Source organism: Lepidothrix coronata, unplaced genomic scaffold (assembly GCF_001604755.1).
Source record: "Lepidothrix coronata isolate B3197 unplaced genomic scaffold, Lepidothrix_coronata-1.0 Scaffold29, whole genome shotgun sequence".
NCBI classification, from domain to species: Eukaryota; Metazoa; Chordata; class Aves; order Passeriformes; family Pipridae; genus Lepidothrix; species Lepidothrix coronata.
Window position 1 is genome coordinate 172075 of NW_016690209.1, and position 26673 is coordinate 198747.

At 47.8% G+C, this 26673-nt stretch overlaps 1 long non-coding RNA gene across 1 annotated transcript; it reads left to right on the forward strand.

Annotated features, from left to right (window-relative positions):
• Nucleotides 1-19263: 19263 nt before the first annotated feature.
• Nucleotides 19264-20991, forward strand: LOC108495170. Its single transcript, XR_001874017.1, has 3 exons — nt 19264-19317; nt 19482-20126; nt 20855-20991. It is a non-coding gene; the product is annotated as an uncharacterized LOC108495170 (long non-coding RNA).
• Nucleotides 20992-26673: the final 5682 nt, after the last annotated feature.

Genomic DNA, 26673 nt, shown 5'->3' on the forward strand with positions numbered 1-26673 from the left:
TACATTTCTTTGAACATCCACTTCTTTCAGTTTTATTCTTGAGGACCTCTGATAACGTATCAAACTTCCCCAAGCTTGCTGTAATCTTCACCCCCTCCGACATGCACCGCCACGACAGTAACTGTGACTGGCTGCAGCAGATTAAGCAGCATATTTCCACAAAACATTTCCAAAATGAGACCAAATTTTGTGAGCTGTGCAAGCATCCTTTGTAACATTCCGAGCAGGTACATAAAACATTTCAGGGTATATAGAGAAAGAGAGATTTGACTGGGTAGAGCAGTGTAGAAACAGCTCTCCATCTTTCACGGTGCTAGATGTGTGCCATAACATGAGACCGAAAAACACACACACAGAGAAAAAAAAAGGGACAGAAAAAAACCCCAAATCTCACAGTGGAAGAATGAACTGAGAATTATTTCCTCAGCTGAGCCAATATTTCCTACAACACGGCTTTCTGTGAGTCAGCCTTTTTGTGCCACAGAACTTAAAATAGCAAAAGTGAGATAACAGTAGGCTGGTTGGAAATAGAAATTTTCAAGGGATGCACAAAAAAAAAAAAAAGCCACAGAAAAACCAACTTTTGGACCTAGAGAGTGGTGATGAGCATATTAGTGATCTGCTGGTAATAGATTATTGTAAGAATATCTCAAATAATCCTAAAAAACAAAGGTGACACTTATCTAAGATTGTAAAACATGGAAAATCCCAAGTATGCAGGAAGCCCACCCAACCCTCCTGCAGCACCGAGGGCAGAAAGCACAGCTCCCTGTCTCCTTTCTTTCTCCCTCTCCAATAAGCAGGAGTGGTTTCATCCCAACCCCAGCACCTCCTTTAATTTTGCGTACACTGCTGAGAAGCCCTGGGCCAGCAGAGAGAAACCTCAGGCAAATTCCACACTGATTTCACATAGTTCAGGACAGAGCTTAATAAATATATACAGAAGAGGAGAGAGAATATTTCTAGAGGCAGACTCAAGCAGGGGATGGGCTAGCAGTTAGGCAGACTCCTTGGCCACATCCCAGCCTTTGGTGGTTCTTTGAGGGCTGTACCTGCCAGAAACAAGTCTAAAGCCCCGAAGAAATGCATCTCCCACCAAACCCACCCGGTTTGCTATTTGCTTACCTGATGTAAGTGCACCCACGAAGAAGAGTTCCCACTGGGAGCAAAGAATCACACACACGCTGGTAATTCTGCTCCATCAACTAGATGTGAATAGCACGAGAAGGGGTGGAACCCCACTGTGGCCTGTATGAAAATTAAGATCATTATTTAAATGCACCTAAAAATGAAAAAGGCACCCCATGCACCTCAGTTTTTTGGCAGAGTTGGGGTTGTGTCTCTCCTCACTTGCCTAATGAAATCTCCTCTTCAAGCACTTGTCCACCTCAGATTTCATCCACTTGCTCATGGTCCATGTGGATAATTGCCTCCATTCCCCTATATTTAGGTTCAAAATCTAACATTTGTTAACTTAATTGGCCATGAGGCATTTTGCAAAGAAGTGGCCCCACACAGGTCCATGGGATTTATCTTTTCATTTCTTCCCATAAAATGCAGATCCTGTTCTGCAAGGCGCCGGGCAGGAGCATCTGCGCCAGATGTGTAATGTAAGCAGAGCAAGCAGAGGGACTGCTTGGATACTGCCTGGATTTACACAGCAGGTTATTTTTGAAGCTGAGAGCAAAACCTCCATCTCCTGAGCCTGGCTGGGGAAGGTTCACCCTGGCCAGGGTTCCTGTGCAAGCACCTTCTTCCCCTTCATCGCTCAGGAATTTTTGTTTTAAAAAGTCTATGAGGACATAAAAAACTTTTCATTTCCCACATCCTGTCATTAAGCAGCTTTACTGCAAACAATGAATGATGACAAACCAAAGCAACAGTTTTAACTGAAGCAGGATTACACTTGGCATCACTATTTGTTATGTGGCTTACTGGACAGCAAGACAAATGTGTACTTCTGCTGCCCTTTCCTGCTGCCAGCTCTGTCCCTTATTAATACATAATGGCACTGCTGGAGAGAACACTGTAGCAAAAACAGCTGCACTATGAGACCCCAAAAATCAAATGATATCTGGGCCAGCAAGGGCTGGTGGTCTCCAGTTTTGGATGAGACTCTTGCTTCCTCTAGGCTGGGTTCTCACCTCTGGCACTGACCCAGCACTATCTGATGCTGATGCTTCAGCAGGAAGGAAAAGATTGGACAAGCCTTCTGGTCCATGGTGTCCTCATATATACACAGGGAGACAGCTGTCTTGCCCTGGGGGGATCAGCTCACCAGAGAATTTTAACTAAAATCCTGCCTCGTTACATTGCATTATTCTCCACCGAGTAAGGTGAAAACATAACCAACCCACGCCTGATTAATTATCAGACAGTACTTGGAGAGGTTTAAGTAATATCACACTTTGCTCATGCATCCTCCAAAGCCTTGCTGGTAATGATGATACATGACTGTTAGCAGAGATGCCATTTAGAAACTGGAGGTATGAAAATATTCGCTGAGGATGCTGCCAGCTTTACACAAGTGGATGTGAATGTATAATCACATTACTGTGCACCAACGTGGTACTTCTGAAACAAGAGGCTCAAGTTGCTGTACCCAGCAGGGCAGAGAGCTCCCACCCGGGCAGGAGGCTGTGGAGGGATGGCAGCCCCCGTGCAGTGAGCATGAGCCCCTCGAGAAGCTCAGTCTAGCCCACAGAGCTGGTCAGGCTGCAGGCAGGACCCTGCTCACATCACCTCCTCGCCAGCACAGCCCCAGGCTGGCACCCAGGACCCCTCCCGATGTCCCAGCTCATGGTCTGGGACAGACAATGCGCATACAAAGTGACATTTAGAAACGTTTGCTTGGAGTCACTCTCAGGTCCTTCTGGGCCATCTTTCCCTGGAAACACAAGGCCCATTCAGCCCAGGTCGTATCCGCAGGCTATCAGGAGTCAATGGGATCATTCATGTTCCAAAAATCACCGGCACACTCAAGTTGTTCCTTTGGCAGTGGCCCGGCCTGACACTGCCATGCACTTCCAGCCCCGGTCCTTTCAGCATTCACACTGTTCCACCTCACTGAGGTCCACAGGGCTTGGGTAAACATAAATAATGGCAACATTACGGCCCTATTTCACGTCCAAGATTGCAAATGGTATTTCTATTTACTATTGAGCATCTCTTTATTCATCAAATGCATTAGAAAATCCATTAAAGAGGAAATTAGGGATCTAATGACCTGCACCATCATTCAAACCCGGTGTTTCAGATACAGGCATAGAATGTAGTTCAGCGCTTGCATCTCCTCCTGGCCGATGACTCACTGGAGGTGGGAGCAGTGCGATGAGACAGCCTTACTCACCCTCCACGCCGGGAACAGGCTGGCAGCACATACGGTGTGGGGATGAGCACAGATGCCCAGCGGGCAGGGGAGACCGTGGGGCTGTGCCAGGGGCAGAGTGGGAGGAGGGTGAGGGCAGAGAGGGCAGTGAGGGCAGAGAGGACGGTGAAGACACCCAGGGCAGCGAGGGCAGCTGACTGCCCACTCACAACCGTGCTGCTGGGAACTGAGGTGGCTGCAAAGGAAGAGATGGCATGGATGGCTGTGGCATGGCTATATGCGTGTGTGTAGAATGCAAATATTTAGAAAATAGGAGTGAACTGCAGCAGACCTGCCTTGTAGCTCTGTTGGTGCTGCAGGTGCAGCAGGGACAGTGACTTACCTGTGGCTCTGCAGGGAGTCACTACTCAAGGGCAAGATGACAACAGCAAGTGCCACTTCACTGTAGCCAGACCTGAGGTTTAAGCAGCAGCTCCACTGACCTCCCACAGCAGCTGTGAGTTGGCATATCCCCAGATCCTTCATGTTTTGCCATCACAGCACTACAGCAAGGGCAGCTTTTCTGATAGGACTTTCCATTCCAAATCTCCTTCTAACAGCTGACAGCAGCCAGGCTTCGCAATCTTAAATTTGCAGTGTGCTCCATAAATTGTTTGAGTGCCAGTGTTGTATATATAAATCTATATGTGAACTGTGTCTTTGTGCTGCTCCACTTCATTAAACAAGCTGAACAATTCAGTAGCTGGTTTTATGCCTCCAGGCACTTGGGTCATCTCTGATTTTTACTCATCTCAGAGTTCATGTTTGCAATGAATGGCTTCTCTCCCTGGCAGGACAACAAGATAAAGCAAACGATAAAATCTTTCCCACCAGCATGGAGCAGGGAAGGGGCAGAGCTGGAACTCCCCTTGCATCGCATCCCTCCCTTTGCCAGCCTCTGCATCTGGGAAGATTTGCACCATCCCCAAATCTCCACCCTTAGTTCAGTGTGACAGCAGAAACCAAGACAGAATTTGGCACCCCTGAACATTGCTACATCCTTCATTCCCCTTCCAGAAGTATAACAAAGTCCTTTTCTCCCTTGGCTGCACAGCAGCAGTGTTTGCTTCTCCCCCACCCCAGCAAGGAAGATTTTGCAGCCTTTAAATGAACTGAAAAGATCTCGACCAGGAACTCAGCTCAGCAGCTTAGAGCCTGTCAGACATCGCATTCCCATTGCTTTCAACTGGGTCTGTGACTGTTTTGCAAGTGACTAACACAGAGCTGCAAAAGATTTAAAGCTTTCTAATAAATGCCATGTCCCCCCTTCACTGCACGCAGACACACACACACACTGCATTATTCTAATGCCCTGCTAAGCTTTCTAACTCCTTCTTACATCACACGACACAATCAGCCATTTGGCCCTGAGTCAGTGTTTCCATGAAGCAGAGTCAGTGTAAAAAGCTTTCAAGGCACTGGGATTGTTTTTGCTTCTGTAATGCTTTAAAAATGCTATATCTTGGGACCAAAGACTATTCAGTGAAAACACGGCATTTCTGGACGCCTTTCAGTTCTTGCATCAGAAATGCTGGCGCTGGGAACCAAATTGTTCCCATATTTGAGCTTGGTACCAAAACATCAAGTTTTTGTTTGTGGAGTTTATAAAAACAAACAACTACAGACCTGAATATATTAATCACAGGGAAATGGAAGCAGCCCGAGAGAAGTGTCTTAGCCCCCTTTGTACCTTAGACAAACAACAACAGGTCTCTGCTTACCCGTGGCCACGTTTTTGGCCGTACCAGATGAAAGCAATTGGAATGGCTCACATGTGTGCTCAGGACTCAAGGCAGTATCAGTGCATGGCCTTGTGCTGGCCAGGGTGGGCTGTGTGTGCAGGCACAGCTGCTGCTGGCTGTGCTCACCCAGGAACATGCCCAGGTAGCCTATACTTGGACTGCATATGGAAGAAATCTCCATTTATACAAGGTATCTGCCTGAGAGCTACCAGATTTTCCAGCTTTGGCCATTCCTGGGGGGGGGCACATGAGCACACTGCCTGGCAGACAATGCTGGCAAGCACACGAGTGCTCATCCCAAGTCCACTGGGATTTGATGAGCCCAGCATTGAAATGCCAGAGCCCATATGTGACAAAATTCAGAGTGATTTAGATTAGATATTAGGAAAAATTTCTTCACAGAAAGAGTTGACAAGCATTGGAACAGACTGCCTGGGGAAGCTGTGGTGTAACCATCCCTGGAAGTAAAAAAGTGGATATAGCACTTGAGGACATGTTTTAGTGGTGAAAAAGGTGTTGGTGATGCGCTGATGGTTGGACTTGATGATCTTAGAAGTCTTTTCCAACCCTAATGATTCTATGAATCCCTCCACAGATTCTATGAATCCCTTTAGGGATCCCCTCCAGCTGCTCTACAGGAATGCACTCCAGCTGCTCAGCACTTTCCAGCACCTTCTCCTTACCCATAACAACACTTAGCTGCCATCAAACGTGGTATGGGGACAGGGGTGACACACTGCCCATGTCATTTGACTACTGATACATGTATTTCTCATCCCTACTTATTACACATTATTACTCACTGCTGCCCGTGTTTATTTTGCTTTCCAAGGGGAGGAGCAGTGGAAACGCTGTCAGACCAGCAGCAGGGAAAGCAGCACACGGGCATTTTGGTGTGTTTATGCCCATTCTTAGCCGTGCTCTTCCTTCTTCTGTTTTTAGAAGCCAGGGTGCAGCTTTTGCACTGGTTACAAGGATTGCATGACACCAGTTGTGACTCCTGACAGGTTTAAAAGGAGTGGTGAGGAAGGCTGTGGTTTGAATTTTAACAGGGAGCAGGAGCTGGTTACATATTGCTGGTTTGAGGGATGCTTAGGGAAGGACCAGGAGGTCTCTGTTCTCTGAAGTGATGCCTGTAGCCAGGAGGAACAATGTTTCCTGGAAAGAAGGTAGGTTTGTAACAGAAATCTTTAGAGACAGGCCTGCTGTCCGCTGGAAATAGCAATTCTTTTCCTAAAAAAATTTCTTCCTTTTTCCTCATGGGGAGAGCCCCCAAACCCAACCTCATCACCATGATTGGGAACATCTTAATTCCCATTTGAAAGAGCATCCCTGGGTGACACAGGACCTTTGTCTTGGCCAACAAAACTGCCCAGCAAGAAAATCTCCCAATCAGAACTTTAAGCCTTGAGTTGAAAGGTTTTGACCCCAAATCTTCAAGTTTCAATTTTTCAGTAAAAACTACATTCTTTGGCTTTTGAGTCAGTTTGTTTTGTTCTGCTTTTATTTGTTTGGTTGGGTGGTTTGGTTGTTTGGGATTGCTTATTTGTTTGTGTTTAAGTCCAGTAGAAAGGATGTTTAATAATTTCTGTTTCTCCTCAGGGTAGGGGTGAGCCATGTGCCATCTCTAAAAAAACAAATAATAGCCCCTGAGTTTACATCTAAAAAACCTCTACATTTTTTGGTGGTTATTATTAAACGACAAGTTTTATCTGTCTCTTACCATCTCAGCGCTAAGGGGGAAGTTGAGGAGTTTTCTAAGAACTTCTTAAACTGCCAGTGAAAACCAGCATTAGAGATAAACCACAATATCTGAAAATCAGAAAATAGCTTCTCTCCAGCTGTGTTATCAAGCAGCAGCACAGGGCTGTGAAGTGCATTTATTGTGCAGTGACTGGAGAAAAAAAAATTAGGGAAAACACTGGGAAGCATGAGGCGTGTTTTGGGCACCTATTGATGTCCCCAGCCTTCATCTGAGAGAGGAAAAAACCCCAAACTCTCAGATATATCAGGATTTCTCCAGATTACCTGAATCTAAAATTGGAAGAGATTGAAAAGCTACATTTTTTTATTTTAAAGCAATGTCTATCAGAATTCATAGAAGAGCACTTGACTATTTCTAGGGGATACCAGGGACCAGTTGTCCGCCTACTCAAGGAGGTCAGCCCCGTGGTCACTGTGTGCAGGACAGCAACTCTGAGAGTGTTTTCACTGATAATTTCCACGTATATAGAATCATTTAGGTTGTAAAAGAACTATAAGATCATCAAAGCACCTTTAAGATCATCTAGATCCAACCCCCCTTGCCATGGGCAGGGACACCTTCCACTAGACCAGGTTGCTCAAAACTCCGTCCAATGTGGCCTTGGACACCTCCAGGGATGGGGCAGCCACAGCTTCTCTGGGCAGCCCATGCCAGGGCCTCACCACTCTCCCCCTGGACTACTGAAAAAAATCTTGGGAAGGATAAATATTGGACCCCAATTCAGCCCTAACTGGGGACATGTTATCTGTGGCGACAAAGCAGCCAAAGTTTTACCTAGACCTGTAAAAGCCGTTTCCAGCCCTGGCAGCCCAGGGAAAGACAAAAGGTTCAAGCACCACATTTAACAGCAGCCTGAGCCCATGATTACCCAAAAATGCTTTGGAGGGAGGCTGAACTACAGTGATGAAGGAACAGCAACCTGTATTGCCAGCGGTGCAGGGGGAGGCTCTGGCTCCGACCCAGCTGTCCTTTGTCCTCCAGCGAGGAAAACACAGTCAGATTTCAGTGGGGGGTTAAAGAAAGGTTTGATGTGAAGGCACAGTCTTCACAAAATCACAGAATCATCAAGGTTGGAATAGACTTTTAAGATTGTTGAGTCCAACCATTAACCCAGACCACCCTAATCACCCCTAAACCATATCCCAAGTGCCACATCCAGACGTCTCTTGAACAGTTCCAGAGACAGTGACTGCACCACCTCCCTGGACAATTTATTCCAATATATGACCACTGTTATAGTGAAAAAATGTTTCTAATACCTAATCTGAACCACCTCCTCTAGTGGAAATTTTTTTCTAACCCCCAGCCTAAGGTTTAGCACAAGGGTGTAAAGTGTAGGTAGGGACTGTGGTGAGGGCTTTTTGGAAAACACTGCTGAGGGAGAAGCTGTATTTATTTCAGTGGAGTTAGTTTGGAGCTACAGTAGGATAAATGACTCTAAGACCTAGTTTAGATGTTAAAGGAAATGTATCTGACACTGACTTCAATAGACTAATTCCAGATTTATATTACACTGAGCTTAGAGCCAGTGAATACACAACACAGTGATAATTATAGAGAGCAATATAGAAAAACAAATCACCGTATTAAGAGAAACAAATAGATCCTGGAAAAGTGCCATGTTTTTAAACTGGGCCACAGTGACTCGGGCTGGTCGGTGCCTATTAGATCATCCTCATGTCCAGGCATTTGGTTTCTATATCTTAATCATATTGAGAGGCTCAGGCAGATGAAAGAAAAAGCAATTATCTTTCCCTTAAGAGAATGGAGTGTTTAAATAATAATAATAAGAAAGAAAGAATGCTGGGCCAAATAAAAACCACAGCAAAATCAAGGGAAAGGCAGATTTGATCCGACATGACTTTCTCAGGCTTTCAGAGAGCATTTTCTCCTGCACTGCAAATCTCCCTCCCCCCGCCTCCCCAGTCCACACAAAGCGAGAAGTTAAAGGTAAACATCTGTTTCTGCTTGCTAACCTTTCTTTCTTTCCTTAGGAGGCTCTTACTGCTGACAAGGGCACTGCACATATTTCACTCCGAAAGATCAAGCGAGGATAAAGGGAGCGGTTTCCTGCTCCTAAAAGCTGCCCGTGCCAGCACGGTCATGCTGCTTAAGCATGGCCCTTCGTCATCGCCTGCATGAATGAAAAGCCAAGGCAGCCCTGGGATGCAGCAGGAAAGATCTCTTATAAATCAGGACAGCGAGCTGACCTCTGGCTCTGACATTGCCACGCCACCATTTTTGGCCTCTTTGTCATCACTTGGTCCTCTGGGCATGGTCTCTGTGAGCCACAGTGGGGAGAAGGCGTGGGAGCAGAAGGAATTCCCCTGAGAAAGGGTTCTTGCCCTGCACACAGCAACACATCACTCCCCAGCCTGGCTGCATCCCTCCTGCCCCTGCGGCCCCTCACCAGGGGCTCCAGTGCTGCCCCCTCTGAGCTGCTCCCCAGGCCCTGCATCAGGCCCGGTTACGCAACGCCAAGTGACATTTTATTTAGGCTGTTTCAGAGGAGCAGAAAGAAAAGATGCTTTCCAAACGCCCTCAAGCCATACCCTTTCCATGGCTATTTTTCATCTCCAGCAGCAGAACGCAGCAAGTGTCCCTCTCTCTGCCTGTGCAGACCCCGTGCCCCCACCCCATCGGCCTTCTTCCCGCGGCTCCTGCTGACCCAGCACACCCCTCACCCTCCGAAACATTGGGGAGAGATGAGATCATCCAGAGCAGCTCGTAAGACAAACATCCTGACAGCCCTCACTAACATTTTCCACAGGTTTCTCATGCTCCATTAGCTCTTGTGAGATCGTATCGCGGGGCGGTCGCCATAATTAATGGCTTGTGTACTTTTGCACACGCGGGTTCTTATAACCCCCCCCCCACTCTTCTCTAAATAGAGTCAAAATCACCAGCCCAAGGCAGTGGACGTGGTCGATCCATAGCCTGGCAATCACTTATAACCCGTTTTTTTGACAATTTCCCTCTGTCCTCCCACCTATATGTATTACTTAAAAAAAACCTCTGTGGCCACGCCTCTTGTAAGGGGTGAGGTGTGAACAGAAGGGTATAAAATGAAGTCATAACTCAACTAAAAACCTTCATCTCAATGATTTGCCCACAAGGCTTAGGGACCAAGGAAAATAGACCCGAACTTTCTTGCTTGGATCTAACCCTTGCCTAGAGCTGTGATGAGAGAGAAGTGATGGAAGGAAGAGGAGAGGGGCTTCTCTATGCAGACAGGGCTGAAAAGAGAAAGAGAAAGGTGAGGATCAGGACCTCTCCCTACCCCACAGCAGCATCTGACCACAACCTCAGCACCTGCACATGCTTATGCTCCTGGTGGTAATAAAATCCTGAGGGGATGTTAACGGGCACATCAGCAGCACCAACAGACTCATCATTGCTGGCACCATGGTTCAGGAAAGCATCACTGATATTTGCAGTGGAGTACAGTGGTGGTTTAAGCAGTATTTGGGTTTAGGAGCCATTACATTATAGTGAAATATGCACACTGTTGGTGGATGCTTAAAGTGCTGCTACACTGTGGCATAAACTCAGTATTAATTTTGGCTCCGTAGAGGAAATTGAAAATGGTGCCCTCGAAATCATTATGCTGAGTGAAATTCAGCAGCAGGGGAAAAGAGAGAGCCTGGAGGGAAATAAGAGAAAATTTACTTCAGGCAGCCAAAAGATCCTGTGGGACTCGCTCAGCCCAGGCCCAGGGATGCAGAGGAGATTGGGGGCAGCGTGGTGGGATGTGTGGGGCTCCAGCATCAGAGCCCCACACCACGGCTGTGCCTTAGTCCCAGCTGGTAGAAACCCTGAGAGCCCCTGGGGATGATGTTCCGCCTGTGAAGTATCATTTGCTCTAATTTTAGTCCTGTTTATGTAACATCTGTGTGGGGGCAATATTCCTGGAGGTGCTGTGCTAAGGACAAAGCCTGTGCCCCCACCCCTAGAGCAGGACTCCTGTCTGCTAGGTCCTTCTTCCCCAGGCACTGGGTGCAGGCAGCACTTGAAAGGATGCTACCTGAGTCTTACAGGCTATATCCTGACAGGCATTATATATATATAATCTCTAATATCTATAATATACATAAAAATTAAGAAGCCCACTTCAGCTGTCACCCCAAATATCTCCCCTGCTGACTCCACATGTCCTGAGCTCTCTGGAAAGAGCTGTGCAGAACCCAAATGACCAGTCCTGGTCTATGGGAGCAAGGGATTCAAAGTCTGTTTGAATGAGCATCAGAAATAAGTGGGGTTTATTGAACTGAGATAAATTCTTGGATCTCATCCACGTAGAAAGGAAATGCTCAGAATTCATCTGAGATTTGACTCAGACCTGCCCTTTCAACCTCATATCCTGACATTACAACCTGTCTATAAAAAAAAAACAAACCCTCAAACCTCTGCTGGGGCTTCAACATATAGCACAACTGAGCCCAGAAGAAGAGGAAACAGAAAACCAAAACCCTTGAATAGCTCCATGGGAACCACTGCTGGTGTGTGCTGTCCTTCTTTTTCTCTGGCTTAGGAGAGCAAAGCCCTGCAGCTGGAGCAGAAGTGAGGACCCCGCTCTACCTGGGCCCTGTGGGGCCGCACGTCACAGGCATTAGTTGGGCGATGACAGAGGAAGCAGCTGTTCTCTCTCCTCTAAAGCCTGTGATGAGCTGCAGGGATGGCTCCATCACAGCAGCACCCCTGATCCCGCCCAGCTCATCCCCACAGCTGTCGGGGTGCAGACCATGGAGCAGTGCCAGCCAGGACAGGGACTCCAACACTGGAGGTGCAAGTCCCCACCAGCTTTTGGAGGAAACCTGGGAGCAATCAGGGGATTTTCTCATTCTCTCTCAGGATTTGCAGGAGCAGAGGTCTGGCTTGGTATGGCTCATATTAGTTTTCATATATATAAAATTCTGCTGGCAACACAGCTGCCCTTTATTTAATGCAGATTGCTCGCGCTCCCCGGGTAGAGCAAGCATTACCTCACCAACTGGATGTGATTTCTCAGCTCCCTGCCTTCAATAAAAATTCTAACACCTGCAAACTTTTTAAACAAATTATGTATATTAGAGCAGAACCCCCCTACACGTTCTCCTGGACTAGCAGCCGTGCGTCTTGAAACCAAATCCTCTCCAAGACATCTGGTCGGCACTGGTGTCATTATTACAACCTCTCCCCCGCGGCGCCGGTGGCACAGAGCCCACGGACCTGCTCCACAAAGGCCACTCTGTAGCCAGGGCTCCCTCTGCCATGCTGAGCTCCCTGGGAACCTGATGGCTTTCAAGGGTGACTTAAAAAAATAAAAAAAAAAATGTAAAAGCCTCTGTTTGTAAATGTGAAATGAAATGGGGGAAAGCGAAGGGTGAATCCTCGGGTCGCTTCTGCTGGGTGTGGATGTTGATGTTAGAGGCTGGAACACATCATGGAGGCTTTTATCATGGATCTGTGTACAGGGATACCAGGAAAAGTGTCCAGGCTGCAGAAACCATGGGGTAGGGGAAAACAGAGGTCTCCACCTTACATTTCTGGGTATAATCCTCTGAAAATCTGCTTTTCCTCCTCACCCCCAGCAATAAAAAGTGTATACTTGAGCTCCTGAGCAGCTGCTAAGAGCCAAGCATGTTTTCACCAGACCCAGTGCCCAGAATTGCTTAATTCAGGTGTGTGCAAACAGATTAGATAGAGCAGGTTCCGAGAAAAGGCTCATTCATCTAAAGAAACTCAAACTTGTTTTCTTTTTGCCCAGACCTTTGGAGCACAATTTCCTTCCCAAGGATAACCTGAAAGAATGAGAAATGAGCTGCAAAGTCCCACATCTCCCCACTTCCCTGTGCAGCAGGAAAGCCCATGTGCAAACCTGATGAGCAACCTTTGTTCTGGTGACATTTCCAGCCCAGTCACTAGGTCAGAGAGAGCACGGGCAAGTTTAATTAAACATCCAGACTGTCTGGTGTTGCTTTATTATCACCTGAGCCTTCCCACTGCTTCTCAAGTGAGACCTGAGGCACATAATCCTGACAACGAATTAACAAGTTTATCTTGGTTGATTGACCCAGACTTTGGAGCCATAGGAGAAAGAACAAGGTCTTGAAGTTCAGCAGAGCTCAGTGCCAGGTATCACTCCTCAGTGACAGCCCAGAACTCAGCAGGAGCAGTTTGACTTTCCCTATCCAAAGTCCTGTCACCGGCAGCCTGTGCAAACCATGCAAATGCTGCAATTAGTATCAGAGATAAACCAGATCCATTAGTAGATGGAAGGGGAACTCAATCTGTTTTACAAATGGAAATGAAGTAGCAGCCTCAATTATAGGATTTTTAAAAACATGCAATTTAGCAAAATGTTGATTTCCTTTTCGTTTACTTCGTTCTTTGTCTTTCAGATACTTCAGCTCAAGTAGCAGACAGTATATTAACCGACCAGATTTTGGCAATGTATTTAATAATCAAGCTCAAATAAGTGCTCTTAGGAAATAATTTTATTTACAGTTCAGCTGGGAAGAATATTAAAGCTTGAGTATTTGGCTAAAATTATTATCCTACAATAACATACTTTGAAGGCATTTGGGCTATAGATGACTTGTACTGGTGAGTCAGAGCACAGTATTTGACCTTTCCAAAAATTCATCATCTATTTGGGACACAGGGCAGGATTTGCCCTCCAGCTTCCCCCAGGCAGGGCAGGCAGTCACCACCACAACAGCTTTAGTACCTCCCTCCCCCCTCCTGCACCCTGAGCCTGGGGCTCAGCAACCAGGGAGGTTCTGGGGTTCAGGAAGCAGCTGAATCACCACACAGCCACCAGACTCCCTCCTCCATACAGTTGCTTTATGTGTAGATATATTTTACCACATATTCTGCAGCAAGGCTGAAGTTTGGGAACACTGCATGAAGATATTTCAGCGTGTACATGCCTGTATAACAACTTCTTTTTTTTAATTGGTCCAGCCCACGTTACTGTTTAAATAATTGAAGGTGCTCGGCATTAAACATATTTTGCCATGCTTTCCCCATGGCACCTTTCCCACTCCAAACTGTTTGGAATCTGAACAGAGACTAAGCATTAACTAATTAAATTTCTCAAAACAAAGGTTAATTAGTGTGTTTATTTTGGATTATGTATGTATTGAATTATTAAACACTATATGGCACCATAAAAAAAAAATAAGAAAGAAAGAAAAAAGGCAGGCTGAAAGGAGGAAACATTCCTAAGCCCAGGGAACAGCTTCTCTGGCTGCCTTGCAGCTACATTAACCATTTGTTCACAACTCCAGCATGTGCTTAAAAAAAGCAGGGCCTCTTTTTATGGCTAAAAGCAAAAGCCCCACCCCCAGTCCAAAAGGAAAGTCCAGCAGCCTTGAGCTGTGACTTTAGTATATTCGTGTCATTTTAGGACAATGGGTTAGGGGAGCTGCAGAGATCCCCTGTTTGGCTCAGGGTAATGTTATACTGGACACCTCATCCAACACGCACACGCTCCTCTTACAGTCCTGTTTGCTGTGCCAGACACAGCAGCCACTGAGGACAGGAGGTCCTTCCCAGGGCCCCTTGGACAGCAGCATTCCTCTTCTCCCTTCAACCCGCCCCCCCTTTCCCTTTTGGTCCCAAGGTGGAAAGTTTGCAACATGCAGCCTGTCTTCCAAATACTGAATTATACAATTATCTGTCTGCAGGCCAAGATCATGACTGGAGTCGAAGAGCCAGACCACACTAAAAGAAACAAGCTGGTGGAGATTCATCCAGATTCCAGTTTTCACCTATATGTTGGCCTTATAACAGTAGCACCAATCACACAGGATATATGGATAAACCACTGGCAACAGGAGAGGTAGGAAGATACAAGCTAATACCAGTCACACTGTAATTACCTGACAGTGTGCAAACACACCTACCTGCCCTAAGAGGCACACAGGGCACTATTTTCAAAGCACAAAGGAATCTGAAAAGCTTGCTTGCCTTCTCAAGCTTATTATGTAAAGCAACACTTCATACATGCCTGGCCTACAGCAACAGGAACAGTGTCACGTTTATCTACTTTAGCATTTCCAGCATGGTGGGTTTGTGATTCATTCTGTCTGAAGAGTCTTTTGACAGCTGACATGAGCACCTTTCTTCATCTCCAGAATAAGTCTCTGTATTTCAGCTTTCCATGCATTTTCTGTACAGACAGGAGTCCTGAATCAATTATAAAACATCTCTTCTTTCAAAGCATCCTCCACTGCTGCCGTGAGCAGTAAGCAGCGTGATAGCCCAAACAGCAAACAAAAAGCAAACTCACAGGCACCCCCTCAGATGAGAGATGATCCCTGAGTTGTGGTTATCCAGAACCCAAGCAACACCTATAGGAGTTTGCCTCCTTCTGCCCACGTAAGTATAACATAAATTCCAATATAATATTGGAGATGCAGCTTCTGAGGACTCTGTCAGATGAGCTCTGCTGACACCTGAAAGAGGGCTGAAGAGGACAGTTCATTGAGGATAGGCAAAAATGGGTCAGTTCCTGCTTTATCACCTTGTGGTTGCTGGAGCGCTACCAGGAGGCACAATCAGAGCTGCAGCTGACACTTTCAGAGGAGCCATAAGTGGCTTCAGCTGCTTGTTCTCATTCTTATGTCCTATTCCCATCCCTTGAGGTCAGGATTCCTCCTCAATCCTGAATCTCTGCTAGATTGCCAGTTATCTGTCACCAGACTTTTTTTCAGATTAATTACCTGATTAGGGGACCAAGGTGGATAAACTCATTTTACAGCCATTGCTTATGCAGGAATGCAAATAAAATTGCCTCTCTGGGTTTTTTTCCTCCCCTCTACTTAACATTTTTTCAAATGCATTTTTATCAAGGAAATTCTTTCTGCAGATCTAGGAAGGCAAACCTAATTAAAGTCACTTTCTTGAGGGACCTGATACAAACACTTGCTTTAAAGAAGCAAGTTGTTAAAGCCAAAACTCCTTTCTTTTTTAAAGTCAAATATTTTTGTTCTGCTGTAGAAGAGAAAATATATCTTTGAATGACAGATATCTCAGAAATCTACTTTTATTTCCTTTTTCTCCTTTCCTGACGATCTTAGGTTTCGCATTCATATCCTTTGGGAAAATTGCCTGGGAAACTTTTCTGATGGCACGTTGAAGGTCATCTACAGTAAATGTGGTACAAAGTGAACCCAGATCTCAGGCTTTGCAAATGTTCATTATGTAAATTACAGGAGCTGTGAAGATGGAAATGAGGCGTACAGATGCTGTTGTGCACGAAAAAGCAGAGGGGAAACTTCAGATTTCCCTTCACTACAGAGGCGGGTGGTGTCTGCAGGCACTCTCCTTCCTCACTGCAGTATTTCCAGCATGAAAAGGTCTCAGATTCTCTGTGGCTGTTGGTTTAGAATTGACTGGCTCCCTGGTCCTCCCTGTAGGTCAAGTACTGGGATAGATCTTTCAGTTCATCACACATCTGGGGAGAATCACGGGCCAAACGCAGCTGCAACCTGGATGGGAGGAAATGAGGAGAGTGCCTGTGCAGGGCAATTGTGAATGCCTGTCCACAACCCTTATTTCTGGGATTAGTCTTTCTGACTTCCTTAGCCAGGACTAGACCCAAGGAGGAATGTATTTGCATTGTGAATTGTAGTGCAGAGACGCACAAGTGCAGGAGATAAAGATTCAGTGCTTGATTTCGTGCATCCTTGGGCACATCACTTGGAGGCCAGATTTTGAAAGATGTTAGAGATCAAAGGATGAAGAAAGATAACCACCTTCGTTTTCAGATTTATTCCTGGGCATATGTTTCCTGCACATTTCAATAGGAAATAAGCACCTTTATGCTTTTTAAAAAAATATTACTAAATGCCTTTGAGGAGCTGGTTTCATCATGAGGAGCCAACATACATTTAAATGGCAGAACTTAAATTTCACGTTGTTTCAGTTTCCCACCTGAAAATAAAAGTGTGAATCCCCCTTTCTTTGATTTCTCCTAGGTCTTGCTCAGGTTCAAAGCACAATTCTCTAAACAATAAATACCATTAAAGACACTCCATGCCTGATTTTAAGCAGCAATCAGTGCTCAGCTGCTAATGGGAGCTACTGGTGTTTGGCCCTATTGAAACTCAGCTGCACTGCTTCAAGTTCAGTTCCTCAAAAATGAAGAAATTAAAAACTTGAGGCTGCTTTTGGTATTTCTGGCTTAAAAGCTCATGAGGGAAGCTGGGATGCAGACATATTGATGATGGGGTGGAAGGACAGTGCCGAGTCAGGTGCTCTCCCATCAGGAAACTGGCACTACCCAGAGCAGATCGAATGGGTGAGAAGGGCTGAGCCTTCCCCCCAACAACCTCCTTATAGATCTGCTCTGACCTGCAGCAGAAAAAGCAAGAAAAAAAGGAGAGGAGAAGTAAGACAATACTGGAAGGGAAATTCCAACTCCCTGACCTTGGGACAACCTCGCCCTGCATGTTAACAGAGCAACAAAGAGAGGAAAAATGATGAAATTGCCTCAAAATGAAAAAAGAAACGACAACAACAAAAAAGAGTTGTTGAGTCATCCAACAGTGTTCACATCAAGATATTTTCTTAGCAACTGTGCTAAAAGAGTGAATGTAACACATTCTGGTTTGGCTCTTCCTTCAGCAGCGAGATTGATTTGAATTCACACATGGAGATCTGGTTTACAACGAGGTTCTCCAGCCCTTTCCTTTCTTTCATTGTTTCCATCACATATCTTGGATAGAAAATTTGCTTTTGTGAAAAAACCCACACCAGACAGCCGTGGGGCAGACCATGCCCCACCACGCACATCTTTTCTTCGAAAGGTTTTTTTTGTCTGAAAGGCCATTTTGAGAAGCAGGAAGGTTTTGCCCTTGATCCCACCGAGCCCCTGCACCACCGGCCGTGCTGGGTGTGGGGAGACTTGCTGCAGGAGGAACTTGTCCTCCACCAGCCCTGGGTTTCGCAACACACTTAGGAAACATCTTGCACTGGCCTTGATTTATGCAGAAATGTTGGCTAATCTCTTTTATGTAATCACCGATAGCTGTTTCTAAAGACTAAGTCCTCAAAATGGAAGGAATGAATTAAAAGAGACAGATGGGGTTTGGCTGGCTCCACGTTCCCATCACAGCCTCAGAAATGGCCCATTAGTTCGTGACAATTTAAGCAGGGGTTCAACCACACCAGCAGGAACACTCAGGCTGTTTGCTGTGCAGCCCAGTTTCACAGTCTGATCCTGCTCACACCAAAGCTACTGGAATCACTCCAGGGTTATTCCATTGAAATGCGATCAAAGTCCAGTCAAAAGTCGCAGAAGACTGAGTTTTTGTTTACCCCAGATCCCCTTGCTTGGCACCACTGCAGGCTCTGGGAGCTAACAGCAAACCATTCCCACGCAGAGCTGGCTGCCTTTGGTCACCCAGAATGACTCAGGGAAGGCAAAAGCTCTGAAGTTCCTCCTGCAGCATCTCTGAGTTCATACCTCAGGTTTGAGAGCTGACCTGAGCTCAGTGACCTGCTCGGCCAACGTGGCTACAAGTTGCTCCTGTCCACAGCCACAACAGCATCTTGAGGGAATGATATTCCCAGCACATCTGGATGCCCGTGATGCACAGACCTGTCCATCAAACAGGCACTTGGGGGTGGGCAGAGTGTGAACAAGCCTGGTGAGAGACTCAGAATCCTGGGAGAAAAGAAGATACAGCATCTGCTCAGCCATCCCACCTTCCCTGCTTAAGAAATAACGATGCCTCTTGTTTTAGGAATGGAGCCATTGCCTGGCTCACATACACTGATGGAAGACCCTCCTTGTTACTTTTGCTCCCTGGAAAAATACTGCTGAATAGGGCTGCGTTTAAATTCTGTTCCTTCACCAAAGGAAGGGGTGAAGCTACTTCAGTCCCAAAAGTCTTAGAGAATTGTTTCCCAGTTTATGTAAACTGAGCACCAGCTCTCTCAAAAAAGGAAAGATTTATGCTGGGCAAACATTTCCAAGGAGCCAATATTTCCCCGTTACTTACTCGTGGTTTGTGAATACAAACCTCACACAGCTGGTACCTTCACTAATGATCCCATTACAATATGCATTGAGCTGATACTCTGTGATATCTCATTGAGGTATTCATCCATGTCAGAAAGGATTTGTCCATAAAAACATCTCCTCTCATACCATCATAGAATGCTGCATTCATTCCTCCTTCCTCTGTCATCTGATGCTGCCTAATCCCATTCACTGACATCAATCATGGGGGGAAAATAAGACAATTAATTGGCAATTAATTAAATTATAAACTGTAAGGAAGAGCAGAATATTTGTAAACCTTAATAGCCTTATTAACATGCACATTACAAGCCAGTTGCACCATCTTGCAGCTAAGGGTATCTTTGCACATCCATGACATCACACAGACTTTAATCAGAGGGTTCACCTCAGAGGGCTGCCCGGCCAGCCTGGAGCAAGGACAGTACAGGTAGTTTACACCTCCTTTCCTGCAGAAAGCTGGAGTGAAGGATCAACAGAGCACGTGGGGAGCTGCAGCATCCCACCAGCTGTGGCTCCTGCAGTGCCCATTCTGCTTTCAGGCCAGAAGGGTATGGGGATGGTGATTCTCCACAAATTTTCTGCACAAAACAGGCATCTCAAGGTGTGTGGAGGCAACAGAGAGCTCTACCAGCCCCTGGGCTCTTTGGATGAGTATACTGACTTGCAGCAACTCAGAGGCCTGAAGTGACAGCCACCCAGTCCAGGGCTCTCTCTGGGATGGACCTGACCAGCGGGACTGGTGAGCCTCGGCTCCTTCCCATGATCCTAGCTCAGCCAGATGGGCTTTTCTGCTACAAGGGCACACGTGTGTTGGGATAGGGCCTGAAAACCCACTGGTGACAGTAACAACGGGTTATTGTTATATAACACACATGCAATGTGGTTTTGGTTAAAGCGGTTTCCTGCGGGACTAAAGGAAACTAAGCGGGAAGCAAACAACGGCTCGGGTCAGGCACCTCCTGCAACGTCACAGTGGCTGTTGCAGGGCAGTGGCAGAGGCTCCATCACTGAGGAACTGGGCTCAAAGCTTAATGCATCCAATAACAGTGCCAGGCCTCTGTTTAAATGTCACAAGAGAGGAGAAAAAACCCGACCCAGCCCAAGCAACCCATGAGTGAGAGCATGAAGCCACAGCCAGCCCCAGATGAGGACATGCAGTGCAATGGTCATGTTGCCACAGTATCACTGCATGGTCCGCAGGTCCCCTGGGAATAACCTTCACACAAAACCCTCAAGGTACTTGCTCTTTTCATACTATTTCTATACTGTTTCTGTCCTGGAAAGGTGACTGAATCAGTCCATCCAATATACACTAAGCCCTTGACTTTTTCCTAGTCAATTTGTTCCAAAAGAAGTACCATGTGAAGCAGGAGAGTGACCTACTAAAGCAGGGAAATTAGAGTGTAGAAGATGGATTGAGCTGTAAATCAGGTTTGCCTCCAAGAGCAGATATAGCCCAACCAGGCTCTGCCATCTGCCCTTTCTCCAATCAGCCGCATCCCAAACCTCAGCTGTGTTAACTCTGGTTCCAGTCCAGTGTTATTTCTGTAACACGTGAACTGGGATGACATGCACCCAGCCCGTTCGTTTATTTGTGGAGCGTGGACCGCTGACTGATGGCCAAGTGCTAATAAAAGCAGTGTTCCCTCTCCTGTGCCATTCCACGTTGGATACCAGCAGCAGGCTGGACCTCTGGGCACACGGCGCTCGCTGTGAGCAGCCGGGGGTCGTCAATGAGCAGCAGCTTCAGGTTTTCATTCTTAATTTTGATGGATCTGCAATGCCCCACTGTTTTCCCTCCCCGTTCAGCTCTATATTTAGGCAGGGATTCTGTATTTTTCGGCGAGGTTGGTAGCTAACGCTGCTCTGCTGTCGGTACGCCTGTCTCCCTTGTCAATGCGCGGCTGTTTTTGGGATGCATGAGGCAGTCAGATGTGACAGAAGCTGAGAGGTTTCTTTCACAGCTAGGAAGGGAGAGGAGGGAGCCAAGCATTTCCATATCCACCCTAGGAGCGCCGGTCCCTGGGGAAGGCTGGAATCTGGTGCCGACTGGCGCTGGGAACACCCACGTTCAGCTAACCTGACTGCAGCGTTCACTACAGGGTAACTGGCTCTGAGGAGGCGTTATAGCAAGAAAAAAAAATAAATTAATCAAACAAGATGGGACATCAGACATTTTAAAAATAACCCAGGGTGAAGATCCAAGAAGCTGTGATGACCAGGGGGCCAGATCCAGATTCCCTCAGCCCAGCTCAGGTCCAGGGTAGCACTGACCTCAGCAGAGCCTCCTGGGCTGGCACTAAGGCCAGTGAGATCAGAATCTGGCCCAAATCACTTGGCCTCCTGCTGCACCCCATGTTGTAACTATCCATGATGTTGACACATTCAACTTGCCACTCGTTTGTGGGACTAATTACACATTCGCATTTGTCTGCGCTCGCTCGGCTCCTAGCAACTGCAGTCACAGTCCTAATTAAAATAATAGACTGAGATTGGTAACATTACTGATTTAACAGGAAATTAGAAGAGTTACGTTCACAGAGTTTAGGTAATTGACACCAACAGCGCTTTCCTTGTAACGTGCACTCTGTGATTGATTTCATTCCCCAGTCAGACCTAAAAGCAGCCTGGGAGCACATCCCACCATCAGATTACAGTGCAGGGGAATTAAATGGCTATTACACCACTGCCTGCTCTAGAGCTGGGCTCGAGCAGGGCTTTGAGCTTCCAAACCAAACATTAGCCCTAGAATTATAAGCCTAATGCAAAACAAAACACGTTCAGCAAAACATGCTCAGTTCCCCTTGTAAAGAGAGTCCCTGCACGGCGCCCATTCGAGCACTCCTGCCTGGGGAGGGGCCTGCAAGCAGCAAAGGTGCAGCTCCTGCACCCCTACATGCCTCAAATACCAACTGCCTTAAAACAGGGCATGGACTGAAGGTACTGCAGGTTCCCATGGGCATATGGAAAGGCCCCTGACCCTGACCACTGACCCTGCAATGCACAGGGACACTCTGGGCACACAGTGGTGGAGCTCAGAGCAGATGGCAATGAGGAATGTTCAAGGCGTGCAAAATTTCGTGGCCATGCTGAAGGGAGAAGGTTTTGCTGTACTAAACCTGCAGCTTGCTCCACACAAAAAAGTCCTGTGTTGGGATAACATTGCAAGGCAGCAAGTTTCCCCTTCTTATGGAAGGGGAATTAGATTTCTGGAGATGGCCCTGCTCATTCTTATGGTGGTGTCAGTCAAAGCGGCTTCATATGAGCCTCAGAAAGATGAAACAGTGATTCTGTTGAAGCAACTTCTGACTCAACAGTCTTCTCAAATGGTCTGGGTTGGAAGGAACCTTAAAGATCACGCAGTTCCAACCCCCCTGCCATGGGGTTTCACATATGTTATTCATTAAATAAATTGTGACATTTTCAACAAAACAGGCTGTAGTAATGGAGTAATTGCCTCGGAAATGAGGTGGACTCTCTTGGTGTCAGTAGTTGCAGCTGGGTCTGGTATCTTGTGTTATCACTTCTCTCCCCCACAGCCTGGGCCCACAAGGGCAGATGGGTTTCTGACCTCCTGAATATCACATCTCCTTCAACACCCTCCAGTTACAGGGTTGAGTTGTCCAGGAAGTTCCCTACACTGTGCTGGGCTGGGTAGTTTCTGAAGGTCAGTCCTAAAAAATGAGGAGAGTGAGAGTGGACAGTGCAGGTGGATCTCAGGGGTGAGGATTGGGTGGGTGTCCAAAGGGTTTTACACCACTGTGATGAGGTGTGACATCTTATGAGCTCCACCCCCATGGCAGAGCACCTGCAACACATTTTGGGTGACTCAAAAACATTCACTGGGGTCAACCAACGACTTCCTGAGTAATGCCACACAAGACACTGAATAATAGCCCTTATTTACCAATAAATATCATTTTTATCTGTACATCTGTAGATTGAGACACCTTTTCTGGAAGCATACGTAAGTCTGCTTCTGAAGAAATGCATTGCCTGTAAATTATTGTGAAAACATTCTATGAAATGCCAAAAATTGCATCAAGTTGCAAGACTATTAGTCAATAATCACCTGCTCCTGTGGGCTCCTTTCTAGTTGCGGACTCGGAAATGTGCTGGAAGAACAAAGTACACGTGGTCTGGACTTTCTTATCTGATATTAATCCCAGCACAACAGGGCTATAAAATGTTTTCATGAACATATATGTCTTCTGCAGAGAGCTTCATGGGGTAATACTGCTGAGAGAGCCGCAATGTAGGAAATACCCATCCACGGTTTATAAATCCTATCCATCTTGGCATGTCTTGGGGAGTATTATCAGGGCCCTGGAGAGCTACTGCAAATGCTACTCTTGCAGCCTGCATGGATAATTGTTTATAAAAGTCTTCCTTCCCTTCTGCTGTGCCTGGGAACGATTATATCCAGAAGGCATTTGTTGTGTCCGTCTTGTTTGGCTCCAGCAGCTCCCAGAGGTATCACACACGGGATGCTCCAATAAAGCCCTTACCTTCCTGTTGGGCATGGACAAGAGGATTCAGCTACATTGCAGACATTTTTCCCTGTGCTTTATCCAGCTTTCAGGTGGCAAATGACAGCCTGTGCTTTAATCCCCCACGTGTGCACTGAAATGAACACCGGGACACTTGCTTCTAGAGCGTTTCCATATCTCACAGTTTAAACCTCTCTACTATTAGCAGATATTTGATCCCATAAATATTGGCCACGTGCTCACAATGGATGCACACCGTTTGCATCAAGCCAGCCTAAAACTTAAGTGCCATCATCTCCTCCCTCTGTCCCTCATTTTGCCACCCATTAAACCACACCAACAGGGCAAATTACCCCCAGTGCAAGCAACTCCCACTGCCACAAGGGCAGGGACCTGCATCCAGTCCGGCTCGCTTGGAGTCCATGGGGAAGCTCTGGGTGATCCAAACAGCACAAGGAATTTATATCCTATGGGTCTGGATCACAGCCTCAGCGCTGTGATCCCCCCATGCTCTCAGCTCCCATCACCAGCCATGGAGTGCTGGTGGAAATAGGACAAATACTGGAAGTGACCGAGTGCTACAGGCAGAGACTGATTCTTGCTTAATCCTTTGCTGTCATAGAATCATGGAATGTCCTGAGTTGGAAAGGACGCAAAAGGATCATCAACTCCAACTCCTGGCTGTGCACAGGACAACCCCAGGAATCACACCATGTGCCTGAGAGCGTTGTCCAAACGCTTCTTGATCTAAGCTGAGGAGGGAAACGTGTCCCACACCCAGCAGACCCTTCCCATCCCTCTCTCCCAGATAAGGAATGCAACTCTCCATCTCAAGAAGGTTCCAAGTATGAGTTTTCAGCTCTGAGTCTAAGGCAGTGCATGGAAAGAGGGAGCTGGGAAAACACACTGAGGCACCACTGCAGAGCAGGACACACAGCACCCCAGCTGCCTCACGCTACCATAAATCCTAAGCCTCATGGCACAGCCAAGCTGGAAACACATGAAAAAGCTTAAAGTGGCTTGTTTGAACACTGAAGAAGTAGGTGATAGATTCTGTTTGATCAGGAATGAGAGACAGCACCGGCACAGTGCAACAGGCCAGGAGAGTGGGAACGTGGCAGGAGCGTGTGTGGGGATACAGTGGGGTGTGCGAGGGTGACACGGTCAGTGGGATGGGCAAGGGACGACTGTCCCTGTCCCTGCACCCGGGATGGAGCAGGGCAGGCTTGGATCTGTCACGGTGAGAGAAACAGTCTGTGGCAACAATTGGGAAAACACCGATGGCCAGGGCAGGAGCTGGGCAGAGGAAGCTGTGGGAAGGCCATCCCAAAACACCGTGTGTGCCTTGGACATGACACCGGGTGGGACTCGGTCATCCCCGGGGCACCGCCTGGAACGGTGACACCAGCCAAGGGTCCTGCTTTGCCAGCTGCAGCAGGCACTGAGGAGCAGGGATAGGGATGGGGATGAGAGCTAAGAATGGCAATGGGGAACGGGGATGGCAATGGGGATGCAATAGGGATGGGAATGGGAAATTGGGGTGGGGACTAGGATGCACATGAGGCTGAAGATGAGAATGGGGATGGGGTCGCCCCACGGCCTGCAGACACCGCTGTTCCGCTCAGCACTACCCTCTCCCGAGGGCAGATGACGGCCCAGCTTCGCCCCGCCGCCCGCCTCCTGCTCCGGCGGGGCCGCCCCGGGACCCGAACCCGCGGCCCCCGGGCCCTCCCGCCGCCATTTCGCGGCGCCGCCGGGCGCGGCCCCACCTGCCGCCTGCCCCTCCCCCGCCGCCGCCGCGGCCCGCGCGCCCATTTGCGCCTGGCCGGGCGCCGCGCGCGGCCTCCCCGCCCCTCCCCCCGGCGCTCAGTCATTCAACCGGGCACGGGCAGGAGCGCGCTGTGACGTCACCGCCGGCGCGCGGGCACCGCGCGGGGCTGCCGCGGGGGGGGGGCGGGGCCGCGCCCCTGGGGGGGGACGGGGGAGACCCCGCGGGAAAAGGGCTGAGGGGAAATGGCGGCAAGGGGGGAGCGGGGGGAGAAATGGGTGAGGTGAGACCCCTGAGGAGAAGTGGCTGAGGGGAGACCCCCGAGGAGAAATGGCTGAGGGGAGACCCCTGAGGAGAAATAGCTCAGGGGAGACCCCCGAGGAGAAATGGCTGAGAGAAGATCTTCGGGGGAGGGGAGGGCTGAGGGGAGATCCTCAGGGAGAAATGTCTGAGGGAACACTCCCGAGGCTCAGGGGAGAGACCCCCGAGGAGAAGTGGCTGAGGGGAGATCCCGGGGGAAGTGTTGAGGAGGGGCCGCTGAGGGGAAACCCCTGAGAGGGGGCGGCTGAGGGTCACTGCCCGTCCAGGGGGGTCTGTACCTTCCTCTCCTGCGGCCCCAGGTGGTCACAGCCCTCTGCCAGAGCCTTCCTCCACTCCACCATTTAAACACCATCCTCCACCTCCATCCTTCCTGCAGAATGAGGCAGGGAAGGAGGCAGGAGCCTGCTGGCACGGGAGCGGGTGGCGGGCTGTGTCACCTGCAGCCCCTCACTGAGGGGCCCTGGGCCGGCCACAACCCCCAACAGTCTGAATAAAGCCATGAGATACCGTCCTGAGACTGATGGAGGGACCTCAAGGCTGAAATCTCAACAACATCAATAATTTTTCCTAAATACACAGTCCATATTGAGACTCGCATTGTCTGCGCTGCCCAAGTCCGGAGAGGGAGGGGAGGGCGATAAAAGGCATCATCAGGCTTTGCCTTCCCGTTCCTATGCCAAAGATAGAGAATATTATAAATTTAATAGATCTTCTTCATAATTCATAGCTTGCTTGTGGAAAAAAAAAATCATAATAGCTTGGTGTGATATGTCAGGCATCTATAATTCATGGCGCTGAGATCACACAGCCACCATACAGTGGGAGTTCACAGAGTGAGCTGTTTGTAATTAATCTGTGAAAAGAGAAACAAAGGCAATAAACTAGGAAGGACAGTAAATGAGGGACAGATCCTTCCGTCTGCACTGACATGGGATAGAACACGGCCACAAAACATGAATAATCCCTGGCTAAAATCAGTAAAATTAGCCAAGAAAAGGCTAGGAAATATACAGTAAATGGTAAGTTTATCACTGGCTGGGTCCTTACAGCACAGGTAGACATGGGCTGTGCGGCCCATGGGTAGCGATGTGCTAAAAGCAGGAGAGTGGCCTGTGCTTAAGCTGAGCTTGGGTCAAAGTACAGGAGACAAGAGCTCTTGGGTCAGGTCTCGAGGCTGTGCAGGTGCTGTGAGGGAGCACCGAGG